The sequence below is a fragment of the Nerophis lumbriciformis genome, linkage group LG12, assembly GCF_033978685.3.
Source record: "Nerophis lumbriciformis linkage group LG12, RoL_Nlum_v2.1, whole genome shotgun sequence".
Lineage (NCBI taxonomy): Eukaryota > Metazoa > Chordata > Actinopteri > Syngnathiformes > Syngnathidae > Nerophis > Nerophis lumbriciformis.
The window spans coordinates 45,996,208-46,023,369 of NC_084559.2; the positions used below are offsets into that span (position 1 = coordinate 45,996,208).

The window sequence follows — 27,162 nt, forward strand, 5'->3', positions numbered from 1 at the left end:
GTTTGTAATGTTTTGCCCCAATCTTAGCCAATTGTGACTCATCATACAAACACCAACCATTCATCATGGATTTTCTCCTTATGTATGGATGTTCTCATTCATCCAGGTCATTGAATTTTTTTTGGCCTGAATTTGCAGTCCGTTTTCTCTCTTTGTAGCTTGTAGCTTTGATGTAAGTTACCTCGCTACATTGGAAACAATACTCGTTAAAAAAGTAGCTAAGCTGCCGCCAAGCTACTGGAAAATGTAGTTAAACTATGTAGCTTAACTACATGTAGCTTGTTACTGCCCATCATTGCATGCTGGTAATAACCAGTGATTAATTGTGATTTATCAAAATTCAAGTGTGATGCATCTGATCATTTGACAGCAGTAATATAAAAGTATAATCATTTTTAATAAATCATTATATTCATCATTATCAATTAGTATAATATTTCTATTATTTTGTATAATCATATTTTTTGTACAATTTGATGGATAATTTGCTTTTAAGGAGCATGGAAGTATATGTGGCATGATTAGATAATATCTAAGTTTAAAGTATATGCATTTTTTTCTGTCAAAATGCATTTACTGAAAAAAATTAAGTATTTTATTGACACGCATTTTTTCCAGGCTTTCGGGGGCCACGTTAAATGATGCGACGGGCTAGATCTGGCCCCTGGGCCTTGAGTTAGACACAGGTGCCCTAACGATACAATATTGTACTGCAAGTAAAGCTGAATCCAGATAGTTTATAACCAACTTTTTTTTATTCCCCACGCCCCTAGAAAACTATGTTTAAGCATACTTAAAACGTTTCTTGCACTTGTTTTTTTTCTTTTCATACAAACACTCAAGCCAGACAAACACATTTTTTGTAAAACATACACATTTTTTATGGACGTTCCTTCGGTCTTTTCTCAGAACTGAACTTGGTAAAAAATAATAAAAGTTGTTGAACCACTGTTCTAAATTATAAATCATGCATTTCACCTGGATAGTAGAAGGTTGTGGCCATAAACCGAGAAGTTGGTCAACTTTGACTTTTATTTATATCCGGAAACGGTGAGACAGACATGAAATGACGCTAGTTTGCACACATCTCATTTAACCATTCCAGAGGTTTATGATTAGTACTTCACTTAAATGAGAAGATATGAACATCCAATCAGTCGTCATCCCAGTGAGAGCAGACATTGTACAGTAAGTGCCTGATTTACAAAAAGTTTGCACGTACTAAACCTGATAGCACAGCAAAAAGCTGGTCTACTGAGCAAAGTGGATTGCGTCTGTTAAGAATAAGGAGTGCAATCCATTTTGCGTCTCTGTCTTCATTATAATGCAAAATATATGCTGATAATCAAAACAGACACAAAACTGGAAGGAGAAAATGCAAATATAATATCTTTAGCACACGCAATGTGATTTATCAACAGTCCTCACTGTCTTGCGGGCACTATTTAGCATTTTATTTAGCACGTGATAGAAATGAAAAAATAGTAGACGTATAATTTATTTAGCAACATCATTTTGTTATAGCTGTTGGATTACTTAAAGGGTTGATTACAAAAATGCAATTAATGCGTTTTGGTGTCTTATAGTATTTTTAATGGTGTTTGTTTATTTCAAGCATTTTGGTGTCCTTTAGTATTTCGTAATGATGTTCGTTTATTTAATATAGAATATATGATTGAAGAATTTATTGTATGAAAAAAACTTCTTGAAGTATGCGGTTTTTGCGTCTTGAGCGGAGTAAGTGTAGCCCCTCTCCGATGACCGCACCTTTGCTGGTAAAAAAAAAAAAAAAAAAAGTGGTTTCATTGTAGATGAACTGCATGACTGCTTCTAAAATGTCCATAAAAAGTGGTAGATGTCTCCTGCATGTTTGAAAACACAGCAAAACGCCACAAGTAGGAGCATGGTAACATGAATGTGCAGTAAATGAGTGTCTCTGGGGTGATGCCCCGTATAGTACATGCAAAATCCTCATGCGCCAGTTTTCAATTGCTCACGCAGTCTTAGTAAATCACACACAACACGCCCACTCATAGTACATGCTTTTTTAATATTTTTGGCTCACGTTTTGGATTTTTGTAAAACAGGCCCTGAGTGTTTGTTTTATTATGTTTGTCGTCTCTCATGAAGTCTGCATGAGTGGTAGTCAGTGTTGTTGTTGAAGGAAACTTCGAATGTTTGTGAAATGAATGTGCCACAGTATGCTTAAAATGAGCAAAATATGCAACTATTACATGCGATTATAAAATGTGCCGGTTACTACATTATATATATACTTACAGCATGTATATAACACCTTTTTTTTTTGGAGTGCATTATTACTTGTATTCCAACAAGTGATTTCTTCCCGGAAGTGAATACCAGTGGTGGTCAATCAAGTTTAGATGGCTGTTGTACAGCAAGCGGCGCGCACAAATTTGAGTACAAAAGGGGATTACCGGTAATTATTCCTGCAAGAAGCAAAAATACAACTATGCAATGGAATAGATCCCTGTACTTTATCAAATAAAGAGTTGTCCAGGGACAGCGTGACGCGGTTGGGAGAGTGGCCGTGGCAGCAACCTGAGGGTCCCTGGTTCGATTCCCAGCTTCTACCAACCTAGTCACGTCCGTTGCGTCCTTGAGCAAGACACTTCACCCTTGCTCCTGATGGGTCGTGGTTAGTGCCTTGCATAGCAGCTCCCGCCATCAGTGTGTGAATGGGTGAATGTGGAAATAGTGTCAAAGCGCTTTGAGTACCTTGAAGGTAGAAAAGCGCTATACAAGTATAACCCATTTACCATTTGTCGAGTGACAATGGGTTGTACTTGTACTTGTATAGCGCTTTTCTACCTTCAAGGTACTCAAAGCGCTTTGACACTACTTCCACATTTACCCATTCACACACTGATGGAGGGAGCTGCCATGCAAGGCGCTAACCAGCACCCATCAGGAGCAAGGCTGAAGTGTCTTGCTCAGTACACAACGGACATGACGAGGTTGGTACTAGGTGGGGATTGAACCAGGGACCCTCGGGTCGCGCACGGCCATTCTTCCACTGCGCCACGCCGTCCCTTATATATATATATATATATATATATATATATATATATATATATATATATATATATATATATATATATATATATATATATATATATATATATATATATATATATATATATATATATTATTTATTTATTTTTATTTTTTATTTTTATATATTTATATATATATGTTTTGTTTTTATTATAATTATGTATATATATATATATATATATATATACACAGTATATATAAATATATATATATATATATATATATGTTTTTCTTTTATTATAATTTTTTCTAATCCATTTTCTACCGCAAATCATATTGTCAGGTTCAAACACTGATGACATCTATTAAACAAGACAAGAAGCAAAGAATTAAACAGAGACAGAAAGTTTGTCGGTGGACTTCCCAGACATATCAACTATCTTGTGCTCAAGACGACGAAAACATGGAAAAACATGGAGGTCTACAACTTCTTTTTGTGTGGTTTGGGTCAAGGACGTTGGCATCAAGACCCTGTCGGATAAATATGCATCGTTTTTGCTCGGGTATGGTTGCATTTCATGATTTAACTTTGCGTCAACCGCCATGTTTGTTGTTGATGTTGCTCGCGCCGTTTACGAGTAGCTTGTTTCCCCCCCGTCTTTATCAAAATATAACTATAGATGTAAACATTGTGTATGTGCTGAAAGCTTCATTTACTATTGCTGCCTTTGGTAAAAACTTAACTCTTTTAGGTTTTGCTGACATTCGATTTATTTTACTTAGACTTGTACACTTGTAGCAAAAATGTGTCTTAAGAAATACAAATAATGCCAAGATAATGATTAAATGGGAAACACTAAATGTTAAAAGTATATCAAACAAACCTCTAACTTAGTGATCACTCATGCATTTTTGGGCTGTGCTACCATGTACAAGGTAGCTTTTCTTTCATTAAATCTTGCACTCTTCCGCCCTTTTTGTTTACCTCTCGAGGCACTCTGAAGAAACGTTTATCCTTTTCGCGGTTTGAACCGTTCATAGAGCCGAAAACAGCGCAAACATAGGGCATTTTTATGATGCCATGTACTCGTTGAGAACAGACCACCGCACGTACTTAATGGGCGAACATGAGCCCGTCTTGACGTCATTTTAAATCCAAACAATAGGCGGAATAGCGCGATCCCCATTGGCTCCGTTGTTAGCAGACTTTACAAGTTAGAATGCATTAAAACAGGGGTGTCAAACTCATTTTAGATTGGGGGCCACATGGAGAAAAATCTACTCCCAAGGGGGCCGGACTGGTAAAATCACGGCACGATAACTTAAAAATAAAGACAACTTCAGATTGTTTTCTTTGTTTAAAAATAGAACAAGCACAAATGTACAAATCACAATGTTGTTGTTTTTTTTTTTAACCTTATATGTTGCGGTTGATAATTTATTTGTCGTTATTTATATTTTCTGAATAAATTATGTGATAATGTTCATCAGTCAACTCATTGGTGTTCATTTTCAATCCATCAACATAAAAAAAATGGTATCAATATCAAATTACAGGATGTTATTTATGTAATTTGATAATTTTCCTCGACTGATATACTTACATCATGTGGTTTATTTAGTACATATGTATGTACATCATCTTCAAATATACAAATAATTTCTATTGCGACATCCAGTGGACACATTTAGAACAGCTGTTTCATTCATTAAAAACATTCAGGTACATTTTTATACTTAGCAAACTCATCCCGCGGGCTGGATAAAACCTGTTCGTGGGCTTGCGTTAAAACAAAGTATGTGCTTGTCTTACATAATGTTTGTAAACAGTAGGCAAAATAAAAACAAATAAAATACGTGCACATTAATTGACTCTCCCCCTTGGTAAAATAAATAAATAGATTTATTTTATATTGTGAAAGTGTTGACGATGCACGCTTCACCCTGGTTGATAAGTGCTGGCCCTCACTAGCCATCATCTTCCTCTAGTGGTCCTCCCTGAGCACTCCATTCCATCAGGGCTGGTGAGATAATAAACCATTAGGACCAGACGTCCTCTTTCATTAAAGTCCAGTTAGGGGAAATGTGAGCCTGTCCCCTTTTCGGGACTCTAAAGGAATAGAAGAAGAAGGAGAAGAAGAAGAAGAAGAAGACTATAAAGGAATACAAAGAAAAAGAAGAAGAAGAGGACTCAAGGAATACAAAGAAGAAGAAGAAGAAGAAGAAGAAGGAGAAGAAGGAGAAAAAGAATAATAATAAGGAGAAGGAGAAGAAGAAGAAGAAGAAGAAGAAGACTAAAGGAATACAAAGTAGAAGAAGAAGAAGAAGACTCAAGGAATACAAAGAAGAAGAAGAAGAAGAAGGAGAAGGAGAAGAAGGATAAAAAGAAGAATAATAAGGAGAAGAAGAAGAAGAAGAAGTAGAATAAGGAGAAGGAGAAGAAGAAGAAGAAGAAGAAGAAGAAGAACAAGAAGAAGAAGAAGAAGAAGAACAAGAACAGGAAGAAGAAGACGAAGACTCTAAAGGAATACAAAGAAGAAGAAAAAGAAGAAGAAGAAGAGGACTCTAGAAGACTACAAAGAAGAAGAAGAAGAAGAAGAAGAAGAAGAAGAAGAAGAAGAAGAGGACTCCAGAGGAATACACAGAAGAAGAAGAAGAAGAAGAAGAAGAAGAAGAAGGAGAAGGAGAAGAAGGATAAAAAGAAGAATAATACGGAGAAGAAGAAGAAGAAGAAGAAGAAGAATAAGGAGAAGGAGAAGAAGAAGAAGAAGAAGAAGAAGAAGAACAAGAAGAAGAAGAAGAAGAAGAAGAAGAAGAACAAGAACAGGAAGAAGAAGACGAAGACTCTAAAGGAATACAAAGAAGAAGAAAAAGAAGAAGAAGAAGAGGACTCTAGAAGACTACAAAGAAGAAGAAGAAGAAAAAGAAGAAGAAGAGGACTCCAGAGGAATACACAGAAGAAGAAGAAGAAGAAGAAGAAGAAGAAGAAGAAGAAGAAGAAGAAGAAGAAGAGGAAGAAGAAGACTCTAAAGGAATACAAAGAAGAAGAAAAAGAAGAAGAAGAAGTGTAGGACTCTAAAGGAATACGAAGGAGAAGAAGAAGAAGAAGAAGAAGAAGAAGAAGAAGAAGAAGAACAGGAACAGGAAGAAGAAGACTCTAACGCAATACAAAGAAGAAGAAAGAAGAAGAAGAAGAAGTGTAGGACTCTAAAGGAACACAAAGAAGAAGAAGAAGAAGAAGAAGAACAGGAACAGGAAGAAGAAGACTCTAAAGGAATACAAAGAAGAACAAAAAGAAGAAGAAGAAGTGTAGGACTCTAAAGGAATACAAAGAAGAAGAGGAAGAAGAGGAAGAGGAAGAAGAAGAAGAAGAAGACGTCACGCACAAAAAAGTAAATAAATAAAAAGAGGAAAGAGAAGAGTTTGTGGAAATATTTTGTCAGGATTTGTGGCAAAGCAGATCTTCACCAGCTATACCGGCACCGCTCCACCACCGTACAGACACCTCTGCCGCGCTCACACTTTTCAGCGATTAGAGAGAGAGAGAGAGAGAGAGAGAGAGAGAGAGAGAGAGAGAGAGAGAGAGGGGGAGAGCGAGGAGGAGAGAGAGAGCGAGTAGTCCTCCATGACATAGTGGAGACTCCCAGCGTGTACTGTAGATGACTTTTTCCCCTCCCAGCGGCGTCCTCTGCTAAATTGCGCTCCTGGATTTTAAGTCCCGTCCTCGCCAAGCAAGTCCGGACCGGACCCCACCAAGCACCGGCGGACCTGCTCGCTGCGCGCCTTAATCCACATCAGCCGGCTTCATTTCTTCTTCCATCAAGTAAGTAAGAAAGACGCGCGCTGGCGTTAATGCTTTGGACAAGTTTGGACTTGTTGTATTTTGTTGGGTTTTTTTTCATTCATTAAGAACGTGTTGGACGTGTCGTGGGTGAAAGAAGCTCCTCTGTAATAAGTGTCGCGACCCCACTCCACTTATGCTGACAATTGGCCCCATAAAAGGACTTTTTAAACGGCTGTTTATGGCTCTATTAAGGGAGTTCTGCTCCTGTTTGCACATTAACACATCTTAACACGTGCTAATGTAGGCTTACTTTAAAAAAAAAAATAAAAAAAAGTTTATTGCACTAAACAAAAAAAAGCAGGCAGCTTGGGTTTGCATATGGGAATTTAAAAGTCATCAAAATAATTTGATATAATCATTAAATTGAGATAAGCACAGTTATTGTGTTGTTGTCGGACCATTTTAAACACGGATTAAATTATGTTTAATAACAACTTCTCCAGAAATGTAGCTTTTTAAATAATAAATAAAGGCATCACCAAAATGTATAATGGCACTGTGAATCTGTGTTTATTGTGTCCCTGGCAGGCTGCATTATTATTCTAATTGTGCCACTATGCACACTTGAACCTGTTGCAGGACCTTCATTAACCCGTCTCATCTGTTACCCACTTGCAACCCCAGAAATTAAATATGTATGCAAAAACATAAAGTCGGGCCTTTGGACAGGAACTCTGACTCTGTTTGGTTCCTCTGTGCAGCCGGCACAGCGGGGGCTTCCAACATAACGCCGTCGCAAAACTGCATCGATTTTGTGCGCACGTTATGATTTTTTAACAACAAATACCATTTTAATGCAGATTCTCCATTTAACTTGTGAGAGCGGGAACAATTCAAGTAAAAATGACAACTTTCAAAGCCATTTTTATTGTGCAATGTCCTATTATTCTGTACTTTACCGCAATTCAATTGAATTCCAGAGGGGCAATTTAGAAATTGGACAATGTTTTAGTGCAAAAGACAAAATGTGGGTCCCACTGCTGTGGCCATGGTCAATGAAGTTGTCCTGTCTGGCCTGTTGCTCTCTTGGGAGTTATAGCGTTAGGTTAATCCGCTCAGAGGAAGGTGAGTGTTCGCATGTGGACGCACGATTACACACTGTGGACTGTGTCAGCCCAGCACTGTAATCTGCAAGAACCCCCCCTTGCATGCATATAGACAAAAAAAAAGGATGCTCTGTCCCCTATTAACACAGTTTTTTGTTACCCCCCCTCTTAACCCCTTCCCTTTTTGACATTTTAGGGGCACTGATTCACAAAACCAACAATGACGACACACACACTTGTCAGAGTCGGATTAGAGGGTCACGTGTGGCCCTGATTGGCCGAGGGCATTGAGCCGATTGTCAGGGCACTTTGCTGTACACTAGGGGCTCAGTGAGGCTTTGCTTAAAGGAAGGACTGTATGTGTGTGTGTGTGTGTGTGTGTGTGTTTGTGCACTTGTGTACCTATATCTAACAGGGGTTATGGCGTTGTGACACATCTACCAAGAGGGGACCACTGAAATCTATTAGGTCCCCATGGACATGCTTTAAAATGTGTTAAAATCATGTCAAAAACCATCTGGTATTTTTTTTCTTCTAACTTTAGCCAAGAGTGTAAGACGAAAAAATGGACGTATGTGTGTGTGTGATCGGTGTGCGCATGGATGCCAATATTTTTCATTCTCCACATAAATGTCCGCGCAAAGTGGGGACTCACCCCAGAGTGTGTATGGTTCCTTTTTTTTTTTTTTTTAATATCGCACAGGAAAACCACAAAGACATGTAATCCAGCAGAGAAAGAAAAAAAGCCCATTTCAGAATTCACTCCTTATGGAAAACATTTTTGCTTCATAGAAACATCACAGGCGCTCATGTTTAAGCAAATAATTTAACAGCCTTTTGCTGTGCTTTAAAGTTTTTTTCATTTTGTTTTAAATATTATTTTTATTTAATTTTTTATCCATGTTGGCATGGTGTGAGATATCAGAGTACAGTAATTTGACCTTTTTTGCCTACTTGGCTGCAAAGAAAAAAGGTGATACAGGAGTCATCACATCATAATGCATAGAAAGAGCTGATAATAGGTGTGATACAGTAACGCTCATTTTTTGCTCCTCAAGGCCTCTCACGACTTGTATTAATGCATGAAACATATCATTAATTTCACTCTTATCATATATCCTCTTACTTTATAAACTTTTTAAAAAAGACCACACTTTACAGGGAATGCGTATATTTAAATATGTCCTTTTTTTTGTGCATCTCTCTCTAGTAATTAGCGCTGATGCTCAGCAGTGTTTGCGTTAGTGTGTGTTGTAACTGTGTGTCGGGGGGGCTGTTCACTGGGGTGTTAAAGATCACAGCGGAATAGATGCAGCCTTTGATGTTTAATTGTATTGTAAAACACACTTTAGAATATTTTCTCCATAAAGTCAGTTTATTTTCCCTTTTTTGGCTGCGCCCCGCTTTGTGTTCGCTGCCTTTCTTTGTTTGCCTGTCTGTCTCTGTGTGTGTTTGTATCGTGTCTGATTGTTAATGCCTTTGTTTTCTTGTTGTGTATTCACAATGATTTCCTTCTTTTTTTTCTTTTTTTTCACATCTTGGGGGAAAAAAAAAATAAAACAAATAAAAAGAAATTGAAATGTATTTTTTAGTTTCAGGCTTCAGTGCTTTGAAATGAAACAAAAAGAAAGCCGACGCGGTATAGTGATGTTGTAATGGACATAGCGATCTAGTCGGACAGGATGTCCTGCCTCCTCCTTCCTGTTTCCTGTTTCCTGCCTGGCCTGTCGGTCACGATGGCGGTGGCGGCGGTGGCGGCAGCAGCCGGCTGGGTGGTCTTGCAGGCAAGCAGCCGTGTGCTGACCACACAATGGTAACGTCAGCTGTAGCCCACCTATAAAGAGACACCCGAAACACCTCGCCATGCTCCCTGGAATATTTGGACAGGGAGCGAGCGAGGGAGTTGTTGCAGACTTGCAGGGGTTGGGGAGTACAGACGGAGCTTTGCATGATAAGACAAAGAGAAACATTTAGAGTAGAGCCACGTTTGTACTTTTTCCGTCTAAATACTGAAATGTGCGGTCTTAACGTGCGCATGTCAATGTAAAAAAAAAGGAGGTAACACGTTTTTAAACTAATTAACTTCCTCGCAACTCTCTCAAACACTTTGACTGCCATCCTGAGAGCGAGTGAGGAACCCTATGGACTACCACATCTGTTTAAAAAAAAAAGTTAAATCATTTATTAGGAGGAGGCCTGTATTTGAATATTACGTTACGTTGAAAAAAAGTTCATTTTAAATTCCCGGTCAATTACTGGCCTATAATTGCATTACTTTCAAGGTAACATTTACAGTAATTTGACTGAAATATTGCTACAGTAATTTACTGTAACTTCAGAGTTGTGATTCTACACTTTATTCCAAAAAAGTTATTACTAATTGATTTTATAGTTAATTACTGTAAATGTTTTTGACAGGGCTGGCAAAGCACTCTAACTCGTGCGATTATTTACGACACGTTATGGCAATTATTATGTTCATATGAAGATTAATCACACATTTTATTTGGATCGTACCTGCTCCTGTGGGTGCGGAGACTCCGACTGGTAGACTTCACTCCAAAATAGACCCAGATGGTACTTTCTATATAACTGTTTTGAGCAAATAACTGACGTGCATTCAATATGTTTCTGTATGATGGATTTGTGTCAAAATGTTTTTGTTTTTTTAAGTAATTTTCTGCGATTAATCATGATTAATCAAAATGCAAGCCGATTTAAAAATGTAATCTTTTGACCGAACTAATGTTTGTGTACTTTTCTACGATAAATACCTATAATTTTGTAAAATACTATTTATTGTAATCAAGTCAAAGTAGTGTGCTCAATGAAAAAAAAAAAAAATACCCTGACTGGTCTGTCGATAAAACTGTTAACAAGTTTTGAAATGACGTGCATTCAAGTAAAACATTAAAAAAAAAATCCTGCATGACATTGTGACAATAAAATTGCATTTGTGTCCAAATATTCAAGTTTTCTTTAAATGAATTTTAATCATACATGCAAGTAATTGTCTGCAATTAATTGCATTTAATTTAAATGCAAAAGTGTGATTAATGTAATTTAGATATTCAGTCTTTTGACAGCACTAACTTTTGTATACTTCTTCACAATTAAATAGCGAAGATTTGGTAAAATACTATATATTGCAATCAAGTTAAGGTAAACTAGTGTGCTCAATGGCAAAAATACACCCTGACTGTACTTAAAGTTAAAGTTAAAGTTAAAGTACCAATGATTGTCACACACACACTAGGTGTGGCGAAATTATTCTCTGCATTTGACCCATCACCCTTGATCACCCCCTGGGAGGTGAGGGGAGCAGTGGGCAGCAGCGGTGGCTGCGCCCGGGAATCATTTTGGTGATTTAACCCCCAATTCCAACCCTTGATGCTGAGTGCCAAGCAGGGAGGTAATGGGTCCCATTTTTATAGTCTTTGGTATGACTCGGCCGGGGTTTGAACTCCCAACCTACCGATCTCAGGACGGACACTCTAACCACTAGGCCACTGAGTAGGTTAAGATAAAGATAAAACTTTTAGCAAGTTTTGAACAATTAAATGAGGTACATTCAGGTAAAAGCTGTATGACATTCTGACAATAAAAGTGCATTTGTGTCAAAATGGGGTCTTTTTAAAAATGATTTTTCTGCGATTAATCACGATTAATCAAAATGCAAGTGTGATTAATCTGATTTAAAACATTAATATGTTGACGACACTCATTTTTGTATACTTCTTCACAACTAAATAACGATAATTTGGTAAAATAGTATTTATTACAATCAAGTCAGAGTAAACTTGTGTGCTCAATGGCAAACAAATGCCCCCTGACTGGACTTTAGATAACATTTTTGCAAGTTTTGAGCAAACAAATGACCTGTCTGACATTCTGACAACAACATTGCATTTGCGTCTAAATATCGTCTTATTTAAAAGTAATTTTCTGCGATTAATCACGATTAATCAAAATGCATAGGTGTGAATCATCCGATTTAAATATTCAATCTTTTGACAGTACTAATTTGTGTATACTTGTTCATAATTAAATAGTGATGATTTGGTAAAATACTATATACTATAATCATGTCAAGGAAAAATAATGTGCTCAATGGCAAACAATACTGTACACCCTGACTGGACTTTAGTTAAATCTTTTAGGTAGTTTTGAACAAATACATGACATGCATTCAAGAAAAACATAAACAAGTGTTCCTCTATGACATTCTGACAATAACATTGCATTTGTGTCAAGTTATTGTGGTCTTCTTTTTAAGTAATTTTCTGTGATTGATCACGATTAATCAAAATGCAAAACTGTGATTAATCTGAATAAAAATGCCATTTTTGACGGCACTCATTTTTGTATACTTTTTCACAAATAAATAACGGTAATTTGGTTAATTACTTAATTACCATCAAGTCAAGGTAAATTAGTATGCTCAATGATAAAAAATATACCCTGATTGGACTTTAGATGAAACTTTTAGCAAGTTTTGAGGAATTAAATGACGTGCATTCATGTAAAAAAATCCTCTGACATCGTGGCAATAACATTGCATTTGTGGTCTAAACATTGTGTTCTTTTTTTCAAGTATTTTTCAGCGATTAATCACGATTAATCGAAACGAAAGTGTGATTAATCTGATTTAAAAATGTCATATTTTCACAGCACTAATTTTCAAATCTTTTTCACAACTAAATAACAAAAAATTTATATATTAATATTAAGTCAAGTGTGCTCACTGGCAAAAATACTGTATACTGTGACTGGACTTTTGATAAAACTTTCAGCAAGTTTTGAGCAAATAAATCAGGTGCAATCAAGTAAAACTTAAAAAAAAAATGTTTCTGTATGACATTCTGACAATAACATTGTTTTTGTGTCAAAATACTCTGGTCTATTCAAAGTTTATTTTAGCGATTATTCGCGATTAATCAAAATCGCTTTATCTAAATCGATTTAAAAATGTAATATTTTGACAGCACTATTTTTTTATTTATTTTTTCACAAATAGATAGATAGATAGATAGATAGATAGATAGATAGATAGATAGATAGATAGATAGATAGATAGATAGATAGATAGATAGATAGTACTTTGTTTCCTTCAGGAGAGTTCACTCAGGAAAATTAAAACTTAAATAAAAATTTAAAATATAATTAAATAGCGATGATTTGGTAAAAACAAAACAAACAACTATATATTACAATCAAGTCAAGGTAAACTAGTGTGCTCACTGGCAAAACTATACTGTACACCCTGACTGGACTTCAGATACAACTTTTAGCAAGTTTTGAGCAAATAAATGACATTCAAGTAAACCATTTAAAAAATTAACACAATGACTATAACATTGCATTTGTGTCCAAATATTGGTGTCTTTTTTTAAGTTTATTTAAATTATGACGCAAGTAATTTTCCGCGATTAATCGCGATTAATCGAAATGCCAAAGTGTCTCATTTTAAAAAGTATAATTTGACAGCACTAGTTTTGATATAATGTGGTGGTGTCAAGCTAAAATCCTCTCCATGATAAAAGACTACGGGCCCCACCTGTGGCAACGCCTAGCTCGTTTCCTTTTGGACTGCACCCAGTGTCAAAAAATTAATAAATACAAGAAAGAAAAAACGTTTTCAAGTCACTGTAATTTATCTTTGTCACGTCTGCGACGTATCAGAGTCACTCGGCGGCACGGTCCGGCGAGACGCACACAGAGGTGGCTCTGTTTTGCGGGCTCGCATCCATCTGAAGCCTCTCTCCTCTGCCGCAATCTGCACCGCCGACGCCACCGCCGCTTCTGCTATCGAGTATTTTTAGAAGATCTTGTGTTGACACATGGATCCAAGAGGGAAGAAAAATGACTCAAGTGTTCTGCTTCCATGCAGTGTCTCGCAAATTCCCAATAAATCGATGCTGATGGGCATCAGGAAGTTTCGACCGCGCGCTCTTGAAAAAGGCTGTCGACACCAAATGCGTAAATTGTGCGAAAAGTCAACACTTGGACAAGAAAGCGGTTTTGAACTGCCAAAGTCCACACCAGTGGACCAACGTTTTGTCTGTCAAAACAACTTTGCACTAATATACCGTATCTCTTCTTTTGGCCGTGACGCATGTCTTTTCTTTTTTTTTCTCCTTTCCAATTCTTCCAAAGTGCAGCTCGTGATGTCATTAATTTTATTCATGCTTTATGGATGCTTCGTCCGGTGCAAGGGAAGTGAAGGGAGGACAGGAGAATGGAGAGGAGCAGGAAGATGGAGCGAAAGGAGAAGCGATGGTGTTGCGGAAGGAGATTTTCAGTGCAGTATCATGTATAATGAATGAGGGGGGCACTTTGTTTGAAACTCCAGCCCATAGCTTCACTTCAAGCTGGAGCGGGGGGCCTCACTTTCTCTCTTTGAGATGCTTTCACCTGGCTAAGGCGCTGCGGTTCGAACTGGTGGAAAAACAAATAACCTTGGAGAGAGAGCTGACAATGGAGCAAGGGCCGTGTTGGAAAAAGGGCGAGGAGTGAGAGAGAGAGAAAAAAAGCGAGGTTATAGAAAAGTAATTTACCACGATTAATCACAATTAGTCAAAATGCAAGTGTTGTTATTATGATGAAAAATGTTACCATTTGACAGCACTCATTTTTTTTTTACTTTTTTCTTGACAAACGCTATTAAAAAGTAATTCACTACGATTAATCGCGATTATTCAAAATGCAAAAGTGTTGTTATTCTGATTAAAAATGGTACCATTTGACAGCGCTCAATTTTGTCTACTTTTTCTTAGCAAACATTATTAAAAAGTAATTTGCCACGATTAATCGCGATTAGTCAAAATGCAAAAGTGTTGTTATTCTGAATAAAAGTGGTACCATTTGACAGCACTCATTTATTGTTTACTTTTTTTTTCGACAAACGTTATTAAAAAGTAATTTACCACAATTATTCACGATTACTCAAAACGCAAAAGTGTTATTATTTTGATTAATTGACAGCGCTCAATTTTGTCTACTTTTTCTTAGCAAACATTATTAAAAAGTAATTTACCACGATTAATCGCGATTAGTCAAAATGCAAAAGTGTTGTTATTCTGAATAAAAGTGGTACCATTTGACAGCACTCATTTTTTGTTTACTTTTTTCTCGACAAACGTTATTAAAAAGTAATTTACCACAATTATTCACGATTAGTCAAAACGTAAAAGTGTTATTATTTTGATTAAAAATATTACCATTTGACAGCATTAAATTTTTTGTTTACTTTTTTCTCGACACACGTTATTAAAAAGTAATTCACCACGATTAATCGCGATTAGTCAAAATGCAAAAGTGTTATTATTCTGATGAAAAATGGGACCGTTTGACAGCACTCATTTTTTGTTTACTTTTTTCTCGACACACGTTATTAAAAAGTAATTTGCCACGATTAATCGCGATTAGTCAAAATGCAAAAGTGTTCTTATTCTGATTAAAAATAGTACCATTTGACAACACTAATTTTTTGTTTATTTCTTTCTCGACAAACATTAAAAAGTAATTTACCACGATTAATTGCGATTGGTCAAAATGCAAAGATTTTTATTATTCTGATTGAAAGTGGTGGAAAAACAAATAACCTCGGAGAGAGAGCTGAGAATGGAGCAAGGGTCGGGTTGGAAAAAGGGTGAGGAGTGAGGGATGGAGGAAAGAGGTGAGGTTTATGTATCGCCCAGACTATAGTAAGGAGAATACTGGCACCCGGCCCACACTTCCTAAATAGTGCTCTTTACAGAAATAGCTCAGCCTTGATATTGACTTTTGTCTGCCGCTTGTGCGTTTGAGCATGCTCAATAGAGTGACACTTCCATTGTTTTTTTTGTCGTCCCCCCCCACCCCCCTATTTTGCTTGTTAACTTTTTGGCAGTGTGCGTGTGTGTGAGTAAGACAGGGAGGAGTCGCCGCCGCTATCATGTGGGATAAAATTGGCCTCTGACTTATTTTGGGCCGTGCGCTGGCCTCATGCTTTTAAAAATAGAGGAGGAAGTGTGGGAGATACCTGTCGTGGCTCCCAGGCTCCCCCCTCGCCGCGTCCATCCTCCGAGCGGCCCCCTCGGGAGCCATGCAAACAGGATGAGGGTGTGAGAAAATCAGTGGCTGGTGGTCGGAAAAAAGAAAAAATGCTAAGTAGACTTTTGCTGTCAGGAAAATAGGGACACATTAGTGTGTTTGTGTACACACCCCCAGGACTTTATTTGAACGTTAAGTCAAAATATTCATTGTAAGTTAACAATAATTGCATTAATTTCACAGTATCATTTACCGTAATCGTCTGTGAAATATCGCTACTGTCACTTCCAAGCTGTGATTCTACGATTATTTCCAAAGCTTTTTCACCAAGTATCACCTCAGAAAACACTTGTGCCACCATAATGACCAACATTAAAATCCAGTAGCACAGTAGGCCTAAGTATTCATTAAAAAACAGGGCAGAGGTTTTAATTAACAAGTATATTCAATATTTTTCGCCACCGTAACATTACACACATTTTGAACAGTAACACTGCAATAAGGTTACAACTATATACTGTCGTTATTTTATAGTAATTACAATAAAGTTACAACTATAGGCTGTTGTTATTTTATAGTTTGTTATAATAAAGTTAGCTACAGGTGAAACTCCAAAAAGTGGAATGTCATGCAAAGGTTCCATATATATATATATATATATATATATATATATATATATATATATATATATATATATGATGAGGTGGTGACTTGTCCAGGGTGTACACCGCCTTCCGCCCGATTGCAGCTGAGATAGGCTCCAGCACCCCCCGCGATCCCAAAAGGGACAAGCGGTAGAAAATGGATGGATGGATGGATGGATGGATATATATATATATATATGTATATATATATATATATATATATATATATATATATATATATATATATATATATATATATATATATATATATAGATATATATATATATATATATATCCATCCTTTTGGGGTCGTGGGGGGTGCTGGAGCCTATCTCAACTGCAATCGGGCGGAAGGTGGGTGTACATATATATATATATATATATATATATATATATATATATATATATATATATATATATATATATATATATATATATACTGTATATATTTTCTTTTTTTTTGTTTTTTATTTAATTTTTTTATTTTCTTTTTTTATTAATAATAATTTTTTTCCCCCTCTAGGTCATTCTGACAACATAATTGCATTTGTGTCAAAATATTATATTAGAGTTAGTTAAAGTTATGCATACAAGTAGTTGTATGCGATTAATCACGGTTAATCAAAATGTAAAGGTGTGATTAATCTCATTTTAATAACTTACTTGCTTTACAGCACAGTTTTTTTGTGTTTTTTGTGTTTTTTGTTTCAAAATAATGTTTTTTTTCAATGTTTATTTAAATTATGCTTGCAAGTGATTTACCATGATAATCGTGATTAGTCAAAATGCAAAAGTGTTATTAATCTGATGAAAATTGGTACCATTTGACAGCACTCAATTGTATTTACTTTTTCTATGCACACGTCATTAAAAATAAATTTACCACAATTAATTGTGATTAGTCAAAATGCAAAAGTGTTATTATTCTGATGACAAATAGTATAATTTGACAGCAATCAATTCTGTTTACTTTTTCTTACCAAAAGTTATTAAAAAGTAATTTACGACAATTAATCGTGATTAGTTCAAATGCAAAAGTGTTATTATTCTGATTTAAATGGTACCATTTGACAGCGCTCATTTTTGTTTACTTTTCTTAGCAAACGTTATTAAAAAGTAATTTACTACGATTAATCGTGATTAGTCAAAATGTAAAAGTGTTATTATTCTGATGAAAAATTGTATCATTTGACAGCAATCATTTTTGTTTACTTTTTCTTAGCAAAAGTTATTAAAAAGTAATGTACGACAATTAATCGCGATTAGTCAAAAGGCAAAAGTGTTATTATTCTGATTAAAATGGTACCATTTGACAGCACTCATTTTTGTTTACCTTTTCTTAGCAAACGTTATTAAAAAGTAATTTACTACGATTAATCGCAATTAGTCAAAATGCTACTCAGTGGCCTAGTGGTTAGAGTGTCCGCCCTGAGATCGGTAGGTTGTGAGTTCAAACCCCGGCCGAGTCATACCAAAGACTATAAAAATGGGACCCATTACCTCCGGCTTGGCACTCAGCATCAAGGGTTGGAATTGGGGGTTAAATCACCAAAAATGATACCCGGGCGCGGCCACCGCTGCTGCCCACTGCTCCCCTCACCTCCCAGGGGGTGAACAAATGCAGAGGACAAATTTCACCACACCTAGTGTGTGTGTGACAATCATTGGTACTTTAACTTAACTTTAACAAAAGTGTTATTATTCTGATTAAGAATAGTATAATTTGAGAGCACTCAATTTTTGTTTACTTTTTTCTCGACAAACGTCAAAAAGTAATTTACCATGATTAATCGCGATTAGTCAAAATGCAAAAGTGCTATTATTCTGATTAAAAATAGTACCATTTGACAGCACTCATGTTTTGTTAACTTTTTTTTCTCGACAAACGTTATTAAAAAGTAATTTACCACGATTAATCGTGACTAGTAAAAATGCAAAAGTGTTATGATTCTGATTAAAACTAGTACCACTTGACATCACTCATTTTTGGTTTACTTTTTTCTCGAAAAACGTTAAAAAGTAATTTACCACAATTAATCGTGATTAGTCACAATGCAAAAGTGTTATTATTCTAATACATTTTTTTTATCATTTGACAGCATTCCTTTTTATATACTTTTTCTTAACAAACCTTATTAAAAAGTAATTTGCCACGAATAATCGCGATTAGTCAAAATGCAAAAGTGCTATTATTCTGATTAAAAATGGTACCATTTGACAGCACTCTTTTTTTGTTGACTTTTTCTCAACCAACGTAATTTAAAATACTATAACAACGTTCAACTCAAGGTAAACTGACTAAAGTAGGTAAAATGAGGGTGTGGGTGTGGATGGGTGGAACTAATCTGCAGACTAGACTGAAACATAAAGTCTGAGATAATTTTTCACCTGTGCAAGGAACTTGTTTACAAAATGTGAATCATTTCGGAGACTTGTAGCGTGCCTCAGTAAGTGCTGCTGTTTTGGTTAGCAACCCTCCGAGATCCTCCAACGTGTTGAACATTGCATCTATGAACCGAGGTAATTCCAATTGCCACCAGTTTATTTTTCCTGAGGATTATTCGAGACGAGGCGTCTATTCGAGCGAACAACCCGTCGTTGAGAAAACACACGGCTTGGACTCGACTTGTGAGGTCACGGGGGCTGTTTTCTCTCCTCCCCGCCATCTGCACGCCAAGTTGTTAATTTGCTTCCTGCGTCCCGGGCATATGCAATGCGAGCGGCGTGAAGAGTGTTAACTTTCTCTCTCTGCCTCACATTTTGGAATGAGTGACAAATCGCTCAATAGAAACCAAGAGGTTTGTGACAAAACGTGCCTGTGGGCTGTTTATATTTTACAATGTAAGCTTCAAAGACGTTTCTTGCACTTTTGCTTCAATAGACTCGGCGTATCCTCGCTGTCGACTTGACGATTGTTTAATCGTCATCCCTCTGCGAGGAGATGAAAGAGGCCACGCGTGTATACGCACACGTTCAGCTCTTTTTAATTTTGCATGCGGTACGTCCTATTTGTGCTGGAAATGACGGCTCCTTCCCCTCATAGACGGCCAGTAATCTTATTAGGGGTCGATCTGAGTGGGATAAACATCCAAGGGGGCAGGAACCTGTGAAAATCATTAGTGCCCTTGGTGTTTCTTTACCCAGCCTGAGAGAGATCATCCGTTACTTCTCTCTCGCCGCGTGAGGGGAATTGAGCTGCCTGTTATTAATGTGCTTTTTGACAGCTTAATTTGATAAGCGGACTACTTGGATTGTTCTCATTGGAAGAACACACTTTTTTTTTTTCCCTTCTCCTTTCCTCCCGTGTTCTTCAAAATGCTGACCCAGTTCTGAGAGATGGTCGAAAACAAGGATGAGCGGTGCAAAATCCACAGGGAGACGGAATGAGAAGAAGGCAGAGTATATAGCGGGAGCGCGAGAGGCGAGTGAGAAGGGATAGTATGTGGGAAGTGGACGCAAATGCTTTTTTTTTTCTCTCCCGCCTCCTCACTGTGGAGCTAACCATCTCGGGCTCTTCTTCCTTAAATCAAGGGAGAAACGCTCGGAACGATAACACAGGATTAGCCCCCGGCTCTCACCAGCTCCCCTTGGTTAAGTACACGTGTAATAAGTTGTTTATTTGGTATAATGCACAGTAGGATTCTGCACACACACACACACATTTTCTTGTATTTGTTACCTTTTCAAGACCTCCGAATAATGGCTACCTCGTTAGGACCACCCTTTCTAGATATATAAAGATTTGTATTTACAACATTAATAATATATACATACTATGCAAATATGAAAAAGCTTGTGAAAAATGAGTTGGATTTCTACAAGAAGAAGGTCACAATTTCACAAGAAAAACTTGGAATTTTGGCAGTATTATAATAAAAGTCGTCATTTTACTCAACGCAAGTCAAAATTCTACAAGAAAAACTGAACATTTGTGCAATATTACGAACAAAGTTGGAATTTTACTCAATAGCAGTCGCAATTTTACAAGAAAAGTTTAACATTTTGACAATTGTTTGAAAAGAGTCGCAATTTTACTCGACAAAAGTCACAATTTTTATAAGAAAACTTTAAAATTTGGGCAATATTATAATCATAATCGGAATTTCACGAGGCGAAATTATGACGAAAGTAGTAACTTTACTCAAAAAAATGTCACTCTTTTTACAAGAACAACAAAAAAAGTGGCAATATTGTGATAATAGTCAGAGATTTATATGACAAATGTCACCATTTTGCATTAAAAAGTAGTAATTTTAAAAAGTCATAATTTTACGAGAAAATATTGCAATATTAAAGAAACAGAAAGAATATGAGAAAAGGTTCCCAATTTTAAAAGAAAAAAAGTTGACACATTATAATTTGTATTTATTTTATTTTTTTGTTTGTAATTGTTTTTTAATGTTAATTATTTACTTCAAGTTATTACAGTATGTCTCTATATACATATTATTTTTTAAATTAATTTTGGCCAAAGGGGGCGCATTTCAATTTTTTACACACACTTGTTATTCCATATGTTGGCCAGAGGGGGAGCACTTCAAATTTTTACACACACTTGTTATTTCATATGTTGACCAGAGGGGGAGCACTTTTAAAATCGACACACAGTCATTTTGAAAAATCCCTCCTTTTTGGGACCACCCTCATTTTGATCGATTTCACCACCAGGGGTGCACATGAGACATTCTCTATTAGATGCAATGGTTTTCCGTAATAGGACCATGATTTGTGTCCTAACTTGTTCACCGGTCCTCATATGGAAGGTACGTTTTCTTGTTGGTGTCTCAAGAAGGATAGAAATACAAGAACACACACAATAGAAATATGCTTGACACATGCAGTGTGAACGTGTGCAGGTATGTGCAAACACATGCGTTCACACACTCCACCATGCAAGTTCCCACACACAGCTGTGATGCAGGTCACTTGCAGTGTGGAGTGAAAAAAAACAAAAAAAACAGTATGGAGTCAATGTGTGTGTGTGTGTGTGTGTTCACATTCTCAGGCCTTCTTTGGGTCAGAAGGCAAGGGGGATTTTTCTCAGGGTGCCGGAGAAAAGGGAAGGAATTGAGTGATATGAGAAAAATAAATGGGAGGAAAAAAGGCGTATGTGCCCACTCGTCTGTTGTCGTGTGTGGAAAAAAAAAAAAAAAAGCTTGCGAAAGGGGACATGCTCTGCTATCATTAGCTGGGGTGGTGGTGGTGGGGGGACTGGGAGGGGGCAAGCGAGGTTATGTGAACGATGCAGCTGTCCTCGTAGCGCAGGGATTTGAGTGGCGGTGGTGGTGATGATGATGGTAGTCGTGGTGCATGCAGGGTAAGGGGAACTCCGGCCAGTCAGGATACTTCACTGCAAAGCAGATGTAGAAGACGGGACCTTGTGAACCAAACACAACCGAGCGCTCTTCTTCCACTCTCGCCCTTTACTCCCCCAAATGGGAGGGCGGAGAGGGGGGGTGGGGGATAAATAAGTAACGATGGATGCTTGATGGCAAAGATAGGAGTGAAAAAAGAAACAGTCATGATTTATACATGCAGGCTTTTCTGATTTGTATCTTTTTTAAGCTTGCAAAAACACACTCAGTGGCCACGGCATTGACCACTTCTGCGTGGAACGATGCGTAGATTAATCACACTTTTTGAATGTGGATTAATCATGATTAATCACAGGTTAGTCCTCTCCTACATGATTTCAACGAACACAAAAAAGACCCCGGTATTTGGACATAGATACAATTGTCAGAATGTCACCCGGGGGAAACATTTTTTGAATGTTTTACTTGAATGCACGATATATATATATATATATATTATATAATCAAATCGCATTTGTTTATGTGATGAATTTAACATCCATAATAATATAACTTTGACCTATGTATGTGTGTATGTTTGTATAGGTGTGTGTGTTTATACATATGCATATATACATATATATATATATATATATATATATATATAAAAATATACAATATATATATGCATATAAATATATATATGTATATATGTATATATATATATATATATATATATATATATATGTATATATATATGTATATATGTATTTGTATGTATATATGTATATGTATATATGTATATGTAAATATGTATAAGTATGTATGTATGTACAGTATTTGTTTGTATATATATATATATATATATATATATATATATATATATATACTGTATATATATAATGTATATGTGTATTATTTATTTATATTTTGGATTCAACCGATTCTCGCAAAAATTACAATAATAAAAAATTAAGTTACACATATATATATATATATATATATATATATATATATATATATATATATATATATATATATATATATATATATATATATATAATATATATATATTATATATATATATATATATATATATATATATATATATATATATATATATATAATATATATATATTATATATATATATATATATATATATATATATATATTATATATATATATATGTATGTATTCATGCGAGTAAGTACGCAGATGGCCTAAAAAAATTATTTAAAAAAAATACAATCTTAACTAAAAAAAATCTTAAAAATCGATTTTCATAAATTATGAATCAATTTAAAATTTTATATAATTAATAACAATCGCGTTTTGGATGTGAATCACTTTTTTTGAGCACTCCTAATATAACTGTTTGTACACAATTTACAGTATAGATTGTTCTAAGTTTTCACGATATTCTTGGAAAAAAGTAAACGTCTACAATTAATTCATTTTGGCACTTCTTTAGAACACAGAATGATTTTGAAGTTTTGACAAAATATCATACAAACAGTTGCACATTACAAGTTCAATATACAAATCATTCACAAATACGACAGCTGAAGAACAAAGTGATACCATTTTTATTAAGTCCACACAATTAAAATCACTTTGGGCTCTGACTATATTTTCAAATATGTTGTTGTATTATATTCCACTACAGTACTTTAACAGTGTGTTGCCAAAGTCGAAAAAGAAATTTTTTTTTTTTTAATCAAACTTTAATTATTTACATATTTTGTCCTAAAATTAATTCATGAGATATAAATTGTTCAATAATTATTTTCTTTAGTGCAATACAACAAATTTAGCAAAATCAAAACATACGTTTAAATACCTAACATAACATCACTTCCATCCCAGTAAAACTGTTCACCAGCTGGGTACTACTGCAGATATTGATAAAAAATGGGGAAATGTTCACATTCTTATCAGTGATAGAGCAGGAAGGGGCTAGAAAATATGTTAAGTTAAAAAATATTAAAAGCAGATATGAACACTAAAGTTATATCTAAATATATAGGGGTTTCTCCATGTATAAATCCCTCAAATGTGTTCAAAGATTCATCCCTGATTCTCTTTTTTTTTATTGTTCTGCTTACTGAAAGAGTCACGTAGCAAAAGACGTGGCAGCAGACTACGACCCAAACTGGCTTGTCAGCCTCGTGTGATCAGAGACGAGGCAGAGGCATGGCGGTGAGACGGCAGATAACAGAATGGCATCGGCGTGCGCCGCTAATGCATTCAACCTGCCACCGACAACAAGGCAAACTATCCTGCGACTCCCCTCACAAGATATTCCTACCGCCGACGACGACGACGTCGACAATAACATCGTCGGCAAACGCGCAGACGTTCATACATAAATAACATGGCGGAAACCAAACAAGGAGGATTTGAAAGCAAACAAGTCAGACTGTAACTTGGGTTTGGTGAGAGGAAACAATGCAAAAAAAACCCCCCCAAAAAACAGGAATTCCTGTGCACCTGCCATCAAAAAGGGAATACATTCCTGGCAGTTTTAGCGGAACCGCCATGCACAGTGCTGGACTAAATATAGAATGTGGTCAAACAGCAGCAGGGACGGGGCGAGGGTCATGTGTGATACAGTGGCCTGCACTGCAGCCATGTTGAGCTCACAGGCACTCTGCCAAATCTTGAGCCTGGCGGCAGTAATTTGATATTTGTTTGTCTGCATTAGTTCATTCTCCTTCTGCGCTCGTAAGGGGTGAAGTAACAGTAAGCTTTATCAGATTACTCGCTCTGAGGTCTCTTTCAAACCTCTCTTTTGCCGTCTTGATTCTGTGCAGCTGTGCAGACTCTTTAATCATAAGCTATCTTTTTTTTTTTTTCACCCGCTGTCCCCCTCCTCCCATCCTCTCGTCCTCCCTCCTCCTTAACATATGTTAATTGGCTGCTTTCTGTGACAAATTACGAGCGCTCGCTTTGATGAGGTCGCCTTGTGATGGCGCTGGGAGTGGAGTACGCCGGTCCTGCCGGTCCCTCGCCAGCCCCCACCCTCCCCGTCTCCTTAACCACTCCAAAAAGAAGCGAGGCACCCGGATGACTAATGAGAGGCTTGGGCTGGGTCTAACCGGGCTTTGGCCTCAGTGGGGGCCACTCCCCTAAACAGTGGCTGATCTGTAGGTGCCGTCATGCCGCCACACGCCCGCCACACTCCAGACAACCTTTCTCCTCACACACCCCGAACGCCAGCACTCCCCCGGGGTCTGTTAAAGCCCCGCTCCAGATGAAGAACACACGTTATGTGCAGAAAAAAAAAAAATCTTTACACACTTTTAGCGTACTGTCCTTTTTCGGATTGAAACCAAACACTAAAAGTGACATTAATTATGAATTCGGAGCTCGCAGCTTGTGTATCAAGTTGACATTGTGTGTGTGTGTGTGTTTGTGAAGGGACAACGCCTGGAAACACAACACCAGACCTGCTTAAACAAACACTAACACTGGAATCTGTGTTTAATGATGCACACAAGGCCAACCAACGATCACGAGTGGTGTTTTTTGAAAAAATCTAAATCATCCCACTTTTGAATTTGAATTACCGTATTTTCCGGGCTGTATATCAGCCGCACCCACTAAATTTTAGAAGAACAAATATTTTTCCATATATTAGCAACTCCTGATTATAATCCGCAGATATATACGTTGTGAAATGAGGTATTTACACAGAAAAAAATTGTAAATGCTTATTTAGATACCTCAATTGTTTCCAATCGGGTGTCTGTCACACGTCAAACAAAACTGAAATGATCGGCATGGACCGACTAGCTGCGGAAGCTAGTTCTCTCGTTTTGCTGAATTTACAAAACTGAAACAATACAAAAAGAATGCCATTGTAAGTTAATAATACTAACAAAGACACTCATAAACATGTTGGCATATTAGCTAATGTTTACGATTTTAGCTTTATTACATCACGATAGCACATACACATGTGCATTAAAACACTCCTACAGACATCACACATGGGATGATTTAGTAAGTAAGAGTTGTTTTAGTTATATTGTAAAATTTACAAACGTTGCTTGGAGTGATGAATTAAGAATATTTTCGAGCACTATGGACAATTAGGAGACGGAATGGCACTTCTACTTCCGGTTGAACGGTCTAAACAGAAGGGCATTGCGGCACCTGCAGTGAGAAAACTCATCCAAAAGATGGCGCCATAACACAAACAATAACACACTTTTTCAGTGTCTTTGCTTGGTTTAAAAAAAAAGAAAAGCTATTTGCATTATGGCCGTCTGCGAAGAAAAATCCAAAATAATAGCTGCCTGGTTTCATAAGCCACAGGGTTCAAAACTAATAAAAAAAGTATAATTTTATAATCCACTATTTACGGTATTCATGATTAATCACAGGTTATTACTTCCTTGCATCATTTAAATTAAATAAAAAAAATACTCTGATATTTGGGCACAAAGGCAAACGTATTGTCAGAATGTCATTTAGGAATTTTTTTTAAATGTTTGTCATGATCGTTACCCGGATCATGGCATGATTTATGTTGGTTATGTTTCTGGTTTTAGTCTGTTTCCTGGTTGCACCCTCTTTCCCTGTTTATTCTTGGTTTCCATTGGCACTGATTCTCCTCACCTGTCTTAGTTTTGCAATTAGTGTTTCCACCAGGTGTTTTGGCTAATCACTCCCCTTTATAGTTTCCTGTCACCCAGCAGTAAGTGCTGGGTCAATGTTTGCTCTATGCAACATTTACGTTTCCCCTGGTTTTCTCCTCATAGTAAGTTTGTGCACGCTAGCATTCCTTGTTTATCACCCTTGGTGGCATTTTGGTTTTTGTTTAGCTCCACGCTTGCTAGCGTCCTCAGTTTTCGTATTTTTGTCCCGCCTTTTATTTATTAAAATACTTAAATCTTACCTGTACGCCGCTCCTCATTGTCTTCTGCCTTGGAAGGAACACGACAACCACAACCATGCGTCCAAGACGTAACAATGTTACTTGAATGCACTACATGTATTTGCTCAAAACTTAGTAACAGTTTTACCTTTGGGGTTTATTTTTAAGAGAACATTTTCAGTCAAAGTTTGCATTGACCTGATCACTGACCATATAACCATCCGCACCGCTTTTCAGGTGACCATCCGCAGTTAAAAGGGGTCATACAGTAGGGCTAAAATGGTTAGTGAGAGCCAACAACGATTACTTTGGGAAACATTACAATCCAGAACCTTATATTTTTGAGCCCGAACACAAAGAGGATGAGCAATACGCTATAGAAGCCGAGTGCGAAACGGA

The 27,162-nt window shown here is 36.6% G+C and overlaps 1 protein-coding gene across 10 annotated transcripts in view; it reads left to right on the top strand.

Moving 5' to 3' along the window:
- mef2cb (myocyte enhancer factor 2cb) overlaps positions 1 to 27,162 on the top strand; it is a 209,452-nt gene that overhangs the window by 37,748 nt on the left and 144,542 nt on the right. For 9 of the 10 annotated variants that reach the window (XM_061986652.2, XM_061986646.2, XM_061986651.2 and 6 more), the window contains exon 1: positions 6,600 to 6,841. The exons of the other annotated variant lie outside the window; for it this stretch is intronic. The gene's annotated coding sequence lies outside the window, so the exon portion shown is untranslated. Of the gene's footprint in view, positions 1 to 6,599; positions 6,842 to 27,162 lie in introns of those variants that run through there. 10 annotated transcript variants of the gene reach the window in all.